The sequence below is a fragment of the Pinus tabuliformis genome, chromosome 1_1 (assembly GCF_031772625.1).
Source record: "Pinus tabuliformis cultivar Carrire ecotype Pingquan chromosome 1_1, CPIR1, whole genome shotgun sequence".
Taxonomy (NCBI): Eukaryota; Viridiplantae; Streptophyta; class Pinopsida; order Pinales; family Pinaceae; genus Pinus; species Pinus tabuliformis.
Window position 1 is genome coordinate 501,042,442 of NC_142297.1, and position 13,135 is coordinate 501,055,576.

Sequence of the window (13,135 nt, forward strand, 5' to 3'; positions counted from 1 at the left end):
TCATCTATAAAAATGGGAAGAAAATGTTGTGGCAGATGCACTATCAAGAAAGGATGAGGATGTGGAGGCATTTATTTGCGCCATTTCTATTATCCAACCAAATTGGATAAATGAAGCAAGAGATGAATGAAAGAATGACAAAGAAGTGTGGGCACTCATTCAAAAGTTACAACAAGATCCGAGTGCATCTGATACATTTAGCTAGAAAAATGATTTGTTATGGTAAAAAGGTCGCTTATACCTATGTAATAATTCCCAACTCAAACAAAATATTCTTATGGAATTGCACACTTCTCCCTTATGAGGACACTCAGGATTTTTAAAAACTTACCACAGGGTTAAGAAGGAATTTTTGGGATGGCCTTAAATCGAATATTCAAGATTTTGTTGCGGAATGTTTGGTTTTCCAACAAAATAAAGTTGAAATAATTAAGACCCCAGGTCTATTCCAAATTTTATCCATTCCAAGAAAACGTTGGGAGGATATTTCATTGGATTTTATCACAAGTTTACCCAAGTCCAAAGGAAAGAGTGTCATCACAGTGGTAATTGAAAGACTTACCAAGTATGCACACTTTTGTGCATTATCTCATCCATTTAAATCTAGTATAGTTTCTACTGCATTTATGGAAACAATTCAAAAGCTACATGGAAACCCAAAGATTATTGTAAGCGACAGAGATCCCATTTTCAAAGGAAATTTTTGCACAAATTTTTTTTCTTGTCTTGGTACTCAGTTAGCTCATAGCTCATCTTATCATCCTCACTCTGATGGGCAAACTGAGATAGTAAACAAATGTATGGAAGGATACCTTCATTGCTTTTTCTTTGATAAACAAACACAATGGGTCAAATGGTTGCCTCTGGCTGAATGGTGGTATAACACTTCCTTCCATAATGCAGAAAAATGACCCCACTTATGGCACTTTATGGATATCATTGACCATCCAACACATCATATTTAAGAGAAAATTCTAAGGTTCAAGCAGTGGAAGATCACATCGAGCATCAACAACAAGTTCTCCAACTCTTAAAGGATAACCTCAATTTGGCGCAGAATAGAATGAAACAATAGGCATATCAACATAGCAACAAAAGAAATTTTGATGTAGGTGACTGGGTATTCCTACAGCTACAACCATATAGACAAATGTCCCTCAAGCAAGCTAAGAAGGATAATAAATTATCACCAAAGAATTATGGTCCATACAAGGTGTTGCAAAAGATTGGTACTATGGCATACAAATTGGAGCTTCCTGTAGCTTCCCAAGTGCATCCAGTTTTCCATGTTTCATGTTTAAAGAAGGTCATAGGTGAAAAGCTCCAAGCTTTCCATGTTTCATGTTTAAAGAAGGTCATAGGTGACAAGATCCCAGTTTAAACAATATTGCCAGAACTTGACGAGGAAGGAAAAATCATATTGGAACCTGAAGCATTCATAGAAACAAGAACTTGACAACTACGAAATCGATTAATTTTGGAGTATCTCATCAAGTGGAATAACTTACTCGTTGAAGATTCCACATGGGAGGATGATAATTTTGTACAAAGGCATCCATAACTACTCCAACGTTGAGGACAACACTTTTTTGAAGGAGAGGGGCATGTTAGGTCCCTATAATACTAGTGATTCCCCCATTACTATTGTCATTGTAGCCCTTATTGTTATTATTTTTCCCCTATTGTCCCCATATTGTTATTAGTGTGCCCCATAGAAGCCCACTATTGTTATTGTTGTGCCTTTATATTATTATTAATGTCGGCTTTGATTATATTGTGACCCCTTAGACTCCTATATATAGAAAGGATGTTTAGTCATTTGTATCATCCAAGAATTGTTCATTGTGTAATGTAAAGGAAGTTTCCTACCCTCGAAGACACTGATTTTGAAGTTGTTGATCTATCTTTTCTATGTTTTTGGGACTTGGTCCATAACAATGTCCTCTTCTGAAGTGCGTTAGCCAGCCAAATCTTGATAAACAGCGAGTTTTTTGAACTCCTGGGTTGGGGAAGCTACTTATAGGCTGATCAAGGATCTGCAGTTGTGCATGTTTGTTTGGCTACCTGTTTCCTGAAAAAAAAAAAAAAAAAATTAAATAAATAAAAAATCTTTACTACTTATGTTTTTCAAAAAAAAGAAAATACAAAATATTTACATTTTTTCTGCTTAGTTGGTTAGATTCTACATTTATTTGGTTTTAAAAGTTGTTAAAGAGAATTGTACGTCTGTACATTGTGCTTGTGTTTTACTATACTAGATGCATGGTACATATTGATGTATAAATGACCCTCTCCCTGTAGAAGCAACTCATTCATCAAAGTGAAATTAAAAGAATTTTTTTGCATGGTTTGTGTCAGAGTCCCACATAACTCCATACGTCAACACCCATACCAAAGACATTAACAAAGTAAATTTAAAATTTACCTCGTAATAAAATCAATTAGCAACTATTTTATGAGTAAACCCACATATTAGTCTAGGCTAGGGTCATAGGTTAGGGAGTTGTGAGTTAACTGCCCAAGATTGTAAATCAAGACTAGTGTCATTAACGAGGGAAAATCCTTCTGCACTCATACTATCCGGGACCACTCTAGTCAAAGTGGAAATAAATGTGAGACAACATTGGGATGTGAAAGAAGGTAGCCTACCTTTGATTACATCTCCATTGGGTATTATGTGTATCGGGGATCCCTTCGATGATATCAGAGCTGAGTTGGGGACTCAGGTATCCTTCCCACACAGCATACTGTCTACGACCATGCCGCCCCCAATAGTGTCAATGATTTGAGGTAACCATAGTGGCCATAATTTTTAGGGATGAACATAAGGTGATTGGGGTAGGATTCCCTAGTACATAAAAATACAAACCTTCTCTGTCTTTAGTTTTTGGGAGGGTGCTCATATTCACGAGAGTACTTGGCCCCTTTATCTGAGGTTTGGGTGAAGCTCAAGAGTAATTGTAACTTTAAATTTGGCCACCTATCCCTTTTATCCATTGTGATATTGGGTTTCATCTCTAGCAAATGGTGGTTATCAGATAGAGTTATACCCCCTTCTTGCCGATTGTCTTGTTTAGAGCATTTTTTATTTTTTAGGTTCCAGTTTGTTATCACTGAGACTATAATAAATATCACTATAAAAGCTTTTGATAAAATATATCGGTCACCATGGCTACATACGGCCCTCATCTTCAATTTAGATTACTACAAGGTCTTCCTTCATTGATTCTTGAGGATCCACCGAGCCTCGGTGAGCCAGATTACCCATCTTCTAGTAATCAGTCTCTAGTATCTAACACATAATCATTCTATACATCCCATGATTCAACTCTTTCCGGAATCATTATTTACTGAAGGTTTCGTACCTCCTTATAATCCTCTGATCACTAATCCATTGGGACCACTATTGATTCAAGTTTCACCTATACCTCATATGTCTTCCATTGTACCTGTACCCACCATCCCATTGATGGCTAACAGGTCATGGGATTTTGTGGACAATTTTGGTCCACCCTCACTTCCCTAGTCGACTGTCAGTACTACACAGTTGATGGCTAACCCCGCTATCCAAAATATGTTAGGTCCAAGCAACCTAGTTACAACCAACACGAGCGAAACCCAATATATATCAGTTTCCACCCCTTTTGTGTCTACTCCTAGACCTGCGGAAAGCACTCCATATAGTGCTCCATATAATGCTCCATATAACGCAGTTAGCACGGGTCCCTTCAACAACCCCTTTGGTTGGAATCCTTTGTTTAGTTTCAACCCTCAAGTTCAAATGCCTAGGGGAACCATTCCCAACATGCACATACTGGCCAGGAACATTACAGTTCCCCCTCTGTTTATAGGACAAACTGGACAATCATTGATTGACATGAATCCTCCATATGTCAGTCAAGTTCCAACGGCCAACTATGTGGCTGGCAGGATACCTCAACCCAGTCTCGCTCAATCCATTTGGGCACCCCATTCTCAACCTCAAATGAGTCAAGGGGGAACTTATTATCCTGGGGGAAATCAAGCTTATATCCCCCAACCTAACAACCCCTATGGACAGCCATAATATACGACTGTGCCCCAAGGAAATTATTATTCTACAAATCCTGTGTATAATGTTGGGAACAATATGATGGGATGACTGCAAGGACCCTCAAGTCATTTGTCTTCACCTTGGTCTAAATCCGGGGCATCAAATACTTTTCCTTTTTTGGCAACACTTGCCATCCATGATTTGTACAAACTCACCAATGACCCCATCTACCATAACTTACTTTGGCCTCCAATCCCGCACAAAATTCCTACCAACATCTCGAAGTTCGAAGGGAAACAAGGGGAGGATCAGGGTACACATATCACCACCTATCATCTATGGTGTGTGTCCAACTCCATCGTGGATGATAGTATCTTGCTCTAGCTCTTCCCCACACCCTTATTGGCAATGCAGCCAAGTGGTACATTGAATTACCACGCGTGCCAATTAATACCTTTGGTGCCTTAGTGATGGAATTTTTAAAGCACTTTCAGCTACCCATCCTCTATGAAACCAGAATATAACTCCTAACTACTTTACACCAAGACACCGCCACCCACATCTCCAATCACATTCATGAATGGAGATGTAAGCGGAGGCTAGTCAAAGAGCTCCTTCCAGATTATCTATTAGTGGATTGGTTCTGCAAATCGCCAAGGATGTTGCCTTAGGTGGTGTGGCCACTGAAGACCAATCCATTCATCATGCCCAACACTTAGATTTGATTTATTCGTAGTCTGGCACATTATACAACATCATCCGCAATTCTTCTAGAACTTCCAATGCTCCTGCTACTCAGCAACCCGATGTACACATTGATGGTATTATTGGCGCTACCTCCAAGTCTACTGTAAAACAACCTAGCAGAAACATTGCTCAATTGTCTATTGATCGCGCTACCTAATCGACTGCTCTTCCTACTACCACAATAAACTTTGTGCAATCTACACAAAAGCCCGACAGTAAGAATAAGAAGAATAAGAAAAAGACCGCTCCTTCTGAAGAGTAGTTAGCCAAGCAGTCCAACCCAAAGCAAAAATTTCTTGTACCACCTGACAATGGAAAGGACAAAGCTGTCAAGTTTCCTTACAAGATCTGTATGGAAGACCATATGACACATCATTTTTCATGCCTCCAAGAATGCATACATATCCTTGCTCAAAAGGATACTAATCGAACCCCCGCAATTCTCAACAATCCTTTTCCTCCTCAGTAGCAGCAGCATCTTATTGCAAACCATCCTCAACCCTCGCAAGGGGGAAATGACGGTTCACATCATCCTTCAGCTAGTGAAAGACCATCCACTATTTACACCTTTGAAATGGTCTATCTTCAAACGAGAGCCAAAACTTATGGATCTCCAGTTGCTAGCATTGAGGAAACTTCCTCGAGTTCAAACCCACTACCACCCAATGATCTTCATATCAAATGGTCGTTTGTTGATCTTGTGATATGTCCCCCAAAAGGGGCAATTCATCTCAAAAAAAATAATACATCTGCATGTACTACCCAGAACTACAGTATTGTAGAATATTTGGCGCAAGCACCATTAGTTATGTCGACACTCAAAGTATTGAAAACTTGTCTAGCACAAAGGAAATCTCTGCTTTCAACTATTGGTCTAGTTGACCCATAGGATTCCATGCTAGCAATATTTGACATGGAAAAATGTAAACCTCCCCTTTCACACCAGCTTGCATTTCAAGAGAAATTTTTTTTGAAAGGACGAGGGGTACATAGAATTGTCATTGATGAAGGTGCTTTGATCTGTGTCATGTTGGCTCGCCTTGGGTTCTCTCACCCTATCACCTTTGTCTAATTCCCTTAAACCTTTCGACGGCGACACTTTCATCCCAAAAGGTTATCTTGCTAGCTACCCCATCACTTTGAGTGGGAAAATGGTAATGGTGGACATTGAATTCGTGGATCGAAAACTCAACTATAATCTTTTGTTGGGTTGTAGTTGGACTTATGCCATGACTGCCATTGTGTCTACTATCTTTTGCATCATCCTATTTCCATTGGATGGAAGGATAGTCATAGTGGACCAGCTGTCCTTTTGCACCCCAAATCCTAGTGGCTTTGTACCTTTATTGAGTGGCATACCTAACTCTTATGTCAGTATCAGTACCAGTCTTTTGAAGGGTTCTTCCTTGATGGGTTTTTTTCATCTCCCTTTGCTCGCAGTTCCACATACAGTTTCTATGGTCTCATCAATTCCTCATGAGCCAACTGATCCCTGGATGCTCTCGGCCCCTTCATACATTGACTCTTATGGAGAACAAATGCCACTGTCACCAGCCGAATTGGCCTATCAAGCCATTCAATTTGCATCTGATTCTTTGGTCACTTTGGTCACAGCCAACGGTACCGCCTCCTCTCCCTCAACTGCTCCCTCTAATGATCTCCTCAATCAAGTCCTACCTTTGGACAAAGCTATTTGAGAGATCATGTGTTTAGAAGAGCGAACTTGGGAAAAATCTTACCATTGTGTTTCGATATCTGATTCAGACACAATAACTATACAAATCTTGTTCTTTGAACCACTTGAGATCGTTCCCTCGAGTTATACAACCATCCAAACTTTGGATTCGAAGGGAACATGGGAAATATTTCAAAGACACTGCTCATCGATATTTCAATCAAGATAGGCATCATGGAAAACATACAGATTGGAGTCGATTGCAATCCTAAGGAAATTGCAAGCTTCACCTCCCTTTTTAAGGAAATTTGCAATGTATTTTCTTGGTCTTATGAGGAAATGACCAGCATAGATCCATCTATTGTCGAGCATGAAATAATGGTTTATGACATTGCCAAGCCTGTCCGCCAAAGACTTCGACCAGTCCACCCCCGCAAACCTACAACCATCAAGACTGAGGTGGAAAAATTGTTATGTGATGGTTTCATTTACCCCATTCCCTTAATGGAATGGGTTTCCAATCTAGTTCCTGTAGATAAAAAAACAGGGTACCATCCGCGTCTGTGTCGACTACTGGGATTTGAACATTGCATGTCCAAAAGATAATTATCCAACACCGTTCATCGACCAAATAATCGATGATTGTGCTGATTGTGACTCCCTCTCATTTATGGATAGTTTCTCAAGCTATAACTAGATCGCTATAAAACCTGCAGACTAGCACAAAACAACCTTCATTTTCCCTTGGGGAATATTTGCATATAGAAAACTCACATTTGGTTTAAAGAATGTTGGAGAAACATTTCAATGGGCCATGGACTATGCATTCCATGATTTCAGACACATTGTTCAAGCTTACTTGGACGACCTTCCATCCCATTCCAAGAAGTGAACTCAGCACCTAATTCATCTACGAGAAATTTTTCTTTGGTGCAAGTTCTATAACATACATTTGAATCCACACAAATGAATTTTATTTGTCGAGTTTGGATGCCTAATTGGTTTCATTGTCTCTAAACACAGGATTAGGGTTTATCCTAATAAGGTAAAGGCAATTACTCAATTTCCCAAACCACAATCCATTTCATAGCTCCAACGTTGCAAGGGAAACCAAACTTCTTACGACGATTCATCGTAAACTATGTCGAGATGACAAAAGGCTTTATGTGCCTACTAAAGAAGGGAGTACCATATTTGTGCGATGATCAAGCGCAGTGATCATTTGATGCCTTAAAAAAGGCACTTATATCTACCCCACTGCTTAGTGCTCCCAACTATTCGCGCGACTTTCTTCTCTATCAGGCAGCCTCACCATCCTCTATTGGAATGGTGTTGGTTCAAACTCATGATGATCTTAGTGATCATGTGATCTATTAGCCCTTGAAAGGCTTGGTTGGGCCCGAACTCCGATATGCACATGTGAAAAGTTGTCCATGGAAATTGTCTTTGTTGTCAATCGTTTTCAACACTATATATTGATACGACAGACTATTGTCATCACTTTGGAAAATACCATGACACACATTTTGTCTCGTCAAGTCATTGGAGGAAAATATTCCAAATGGATTGTTATCCTCCAGCAATTTGATTTTGTTTTCGCCACTGCCAAGGTGAAAAAATCCTTAGTCTTCGCAGAACTATTGTCGAATCTTCCCATTGTTGGTCCAAATGAGATAGCCCAAGATCCTTTCTCAGATGAATCTGTCTATCTGATTGACTCAACCGATCCTTGGTATGGTGACATTCTAATCTACCTCCAAGTGCAACGCTTCCGCCCTGAGCTATTGTCAGGTGACTGTCGTCGCATCCGCCACCAAGCTCAGCACTATTTAGTGTTGAACGATACTTTATATCGTTGTGGCACTAATATAGTTCTTCGATGTTTCCTCACTCATGAAGAGGTGGTACAAGTTTTAAATTACTGCCATGCTGGGGCATGTGGTGGTCATCTTTCTGGCACGTCTACTTCCTAGAAAATTCTACGCGCAGGATACTACTATCCAACCTTGTTCAAAGATTATATCAAGGCAATCCAGTAGTGTCACCTTTTCAAGTATTTACAAAGAAAATGCACGACCCCTGGCCCCCTACACCCGGTTATATCATTCGGCCCCTTTTCCAAATGGGGTATTGACTTCTACACATGCAACCCCACTTCCTCTGATGGACACAACTACATTATTGTTTCTGTGGACTACTTTATGAAATGGGCTAAAGCCATTCCCACTTCCTATTCCAATGGAGAAACCACAGCATTATTCCTATTCAATCAGGTGATTTTTCATTTCGGTGTTCCCTACACGATCCTTACAGACCATGGTTCTCACTTTCAAAATCACATGATGTCTGACTTAACATCGTTGCTCAGTTTTCGGTAGGAATAATATTCCTCCTACTACCCCCAGGCTAATGTCCAAGTGGAAGTTGTTAATGGCATCCTAAAAACCATGATCTGCTGGTTAGTAGGTAACCACAAAACCCACTAGCACCATATGTTATATCCTGCATTGTGGGCATACCGAACTTCAGTCAAAACCGCTACAGGCTTTACACCATTCCAACTCGCTTATGGCCTAGAAGTGGTACTACCTATCGAGTGCCAGATTCCTTCACTGAAACTCGTTGTTGAACTCTTACCCAACACCACTGCCAAAGAAGAGTGCTTACTATATCTCAATCAGCTAGACGAGACCCGTCGAGATGCCGCACTGGCACTTGAAGCCCATAAGCGTCAGGTCAAAGCCCAATATGACAAAAATGTCAAGCCTCGTTCTTACCAAGAAGGTGATCTTGTTTTACTCTATGATAAAAAACACGACCTCTTGGGGGAAGGAACACTTCAACCATTATGGATCGGTCCATATGTCGTCACCAAGGCCCTCTCAAAAGATTCCTATGAACTTCAAGGCTGTGAAGGTGTCCTGCTCATGGAGCCCCAGAAAGGGCTCTATCTAAAAAAGTGTTATACCTAGTCTTGCACTAGGGATGTGCTTTGTAATTTAATGTAGTTTTAAGTTTTGCTTCTTTTTGTTGTGACTGGATTTTTGGCATTTTTTTGAGTATTTGTCTCATACATGTTTCTCGTTGCACATATGTCTTCATCCACCTTACCATACGTAGGAAATGTAGATCGTTCCTGTCATCACACACAGCACATTGCATCAGCTGCTTGGGTCATTTACACACCTGAGTCAAAAATACTTTGTTCTAGGGGAGTCTTTCTTGGCATGGCCACCAACAATATTTTTGAGTATATGTTTGTGATTTCACTTCTCACTGAAGCTTCATCTCGGGACATCTCCAATCTGGTGGTTAGGTTATACTCTCAGCTTGTCATTATGCAATTGACAAATCATTATCACATTTGCAATCCAATATTGTTACGTCATTACTTAAGGGTACGACTCTTGGAACGTCAATTTGAATTTATTACATATGAACACATTCCTCTAGAATTTAATGTAGTTGCTGACTCATTAGCAAACTATGTATTAGATTGGAATCTGTCTGATTTATTATAGATACATGCATGAAAGTAAATATTTACACAGTTAAATTTTACAAAAACAATAAAAAACATTTACATCATAAAAATGCCAAAATATATATATATATATATATCAAATCCAATGTTTTACACCAGAAAATTCCCAAAACTTGGGTGCTTTAATTACAAAATGGCTCCACTAAGCCTACTATAACACCCGCTAGCTGCACCAAGCTACTGCTAAGAGCCTAGTTCCCATGGATAGAGGACAATTCATTAAGACACAGGCCCTCACACCAGGTGAGAACCCAGCCATGGAAAATTTTAGGGGCTAATGTTCGCTCAGTGGGCTAATTTTGCATGATTTTTCCACAAAAAAGATTCACCAATTTCCAATTTTATAAAAGATGATTAGCCAAAATTTTAGAATATAAAATTATTTTACCTTAAAAAACACCAACATTATATAGAGACTATATATAAAATCAATATAAATTTGAATAATTTTACAAATATATCAATAAACATTTTATAGTTTGCATATTAGGGATTAGTGAGATTCGCCAATCTTTTTAAACTTCAAGAAAATTTTCCATCCTTAAAATTTTCCTTGACCCTAGCCTCTAGTTTTGAGGGAAGAGAGGGGAAAAAAAAAGAGGAAGAAGAAGAAGGGGCAAGGATAGAAGAGGAAGAAGTAGCAGGTTCAGAAGAAAAGAAAAGAGAAACATAAGCAGAAAGGATAGTAAAAGAAGCAGAGATTAAAACAAAGGAGGAAGAAGAACCAGAGGCAGAGGTAGGAGGAGAACAAGATGAAAAACAAGAGGGGGGGAACACGAAAAATCAAGTCTTGAGAAGACTATTGAGCCCACAGAAACAAAGAGAACCCAAAAACAAATAAGTTTGTCTCCAGGAACCACTGAATAGGAGGTAGTTGCAACTTTAGCTACTTTAAGCACCCAAGTCGAACCTAAAACAAGAGACAAAGGCAAGCCCCCCTATATTTTAAGACCACGAAAAGCACCAAGATAAAGCAAGGGAGGCCACAAACTCCACGAAGGTCCCCATCATAATTGACGAGTACCCAAGCAAGAAAGAGGAGGTAGGACCAACTGAAGGAAAAATCGAAGAGATCACCTCTCCAAAACCCACAACAAAGACTCCTATAGCAGATGTAAGGAGGCCCACACCTAGATAAACCTCCTTCAAAAAACCAAGGCACCAAAAACCCTCCAACAAGAAGAAAAAGGGAAGATATAAGAGGGGCAAAGCATGCTATAGGAGGAACATAGTATGCTACAAGATGGATAGAAGATGCTACAAGATGGGAACAATGTATTTTTAGATGGGCAGAATGTGACACAAAAACTACAGGAGGTAGCAACCTCCCCAAAAACATTTGAGAAGGACTTCTCAAAACTCTAGGAGCCTAGTCCACAACCTAGCCTAAGCTCCTATTACAAATTCATTGAAGTAGGGAGGATTATTCCCCAACAATTTGTAGTTCCACTTTTCTATGAGCTAGAAACATAAAGATGAAGAACCCACAAGTGTATGAAAATTAATAAGTCTAAGAAGGTAGAGGATGTGGGCCTCATGGAAGAAAAGTCCTTGAAATGAGAAAATAATTAAGTGAGTTGAGAATGAGGGAGTCCATAATGAAGGAGCAGATACAGGCAAAAAATATGTGGTTGAGAGATAAGATGTAGGAGAAAGAAACCCAACTTTCCACCATGGAAATCCTTTCCATGGAGGCATTGCAGTGCATACAACCATCCAATTCTTATGCACTATTTATCAAATAGTAGTGGCTCAAATTCTAGATCAAAAACTTAGCACAACATGGATCTACACCCTTTCAGGATTACTAAGAGTTCATTGAATTTTGGAACCAAGCTAGCATGGAGGACAAAGAAAAATTAGCTAAGTTTTACTTACACAACCTCACTCTGGCTTTTATGAATTTTTGGGATCCCAATGCAAGATTGGGGGATACATAGCTGATGGCCTTAGCATCCTCGATGACCCATGAGGAGGCAAGAGCTAAGGAAGTGAAGAGAGTCATGGAAAAGGAGGAAAAGTAACCATTATATATCTGGGTAGAGCTAGTGAGCCCAATGGTTTTCATTAGCAATCATAGCATCATCTCCAATGATGATGACTTAGTACATAAATACCTTTCCAACTAGGAACAAACCATATTACATTTTGAAGACACATTCAGATAGTTGGGAATGAAAATCTTGCAAACCTGCCAAAGGAGATGGCATGGTTTACCACACTTCCTCTGGATCATAGAATATCACTCTCCTGAAAGGATAAGGAATGCCTTGGAGAGGACAACCCTATACAAGAGGATCATGCAAAGGTTATAATTTAAGTGGATATAACTCAATCTCAATCCACTCTTGTTGCTAAGCCTACAGGAAGGAAGAGATGAAGCAAAAGATAAGAAGTGGGCAGAAACATAAAATAATGGAGGTTTTTATCCACAAGAAGGCTAACCATCTGATCAACCCTGGGATGTCAGGGAGGCCACCAAGGCCATGAAATAAATGCATATAGATGACTAAGTTTCTCAGAGGGTGAGAAATAATTTCAATAGGGGGGTGATGATGAGGCTCATCAATAGGTAGATTATATGGGTTATGATGCCATCCTCCATCTTTATAACTATATCTTTCTCAGATTTATTTACAATTTTTGTTATATTATGCTTAGTGAGAAGAGTAAAAGATGTTTGTTATGTCATGTGGCCTAATATGGTTTAATTGCAGGAAATTGAATTTTTGAGATGATTTCTGTGCAGGGGATCAGAGTATACATCATGGAGAGATTCTATGGGGTTTTCCACCTCGTTAACTCCTTCAATCAACCCAAGTTCACAATAATACTCTCTCTCATCAGCTCGAGTTCATGGCATCCAAGCAAGACGAGGTCATTAACAAACATGCAAGTGTAGTTAATTGGGAACAATATCCACCATTCTCGAGTTGTGGGAGACAAATATTCCTATTTTCTAGGGATTTGAAAGTAGCTACCCTATTCTGTAAATAAACATTTAAAAGTGATCATTAGGATTCGAGTTTTGTTTTCAGCTAGGTAGCTATTAAGCTCAAATAATCGACACTATTATTTCTTACTTTTATGTGATGTATTAGACATTGATGCAATGATAATGATAAGTTTCTTATTG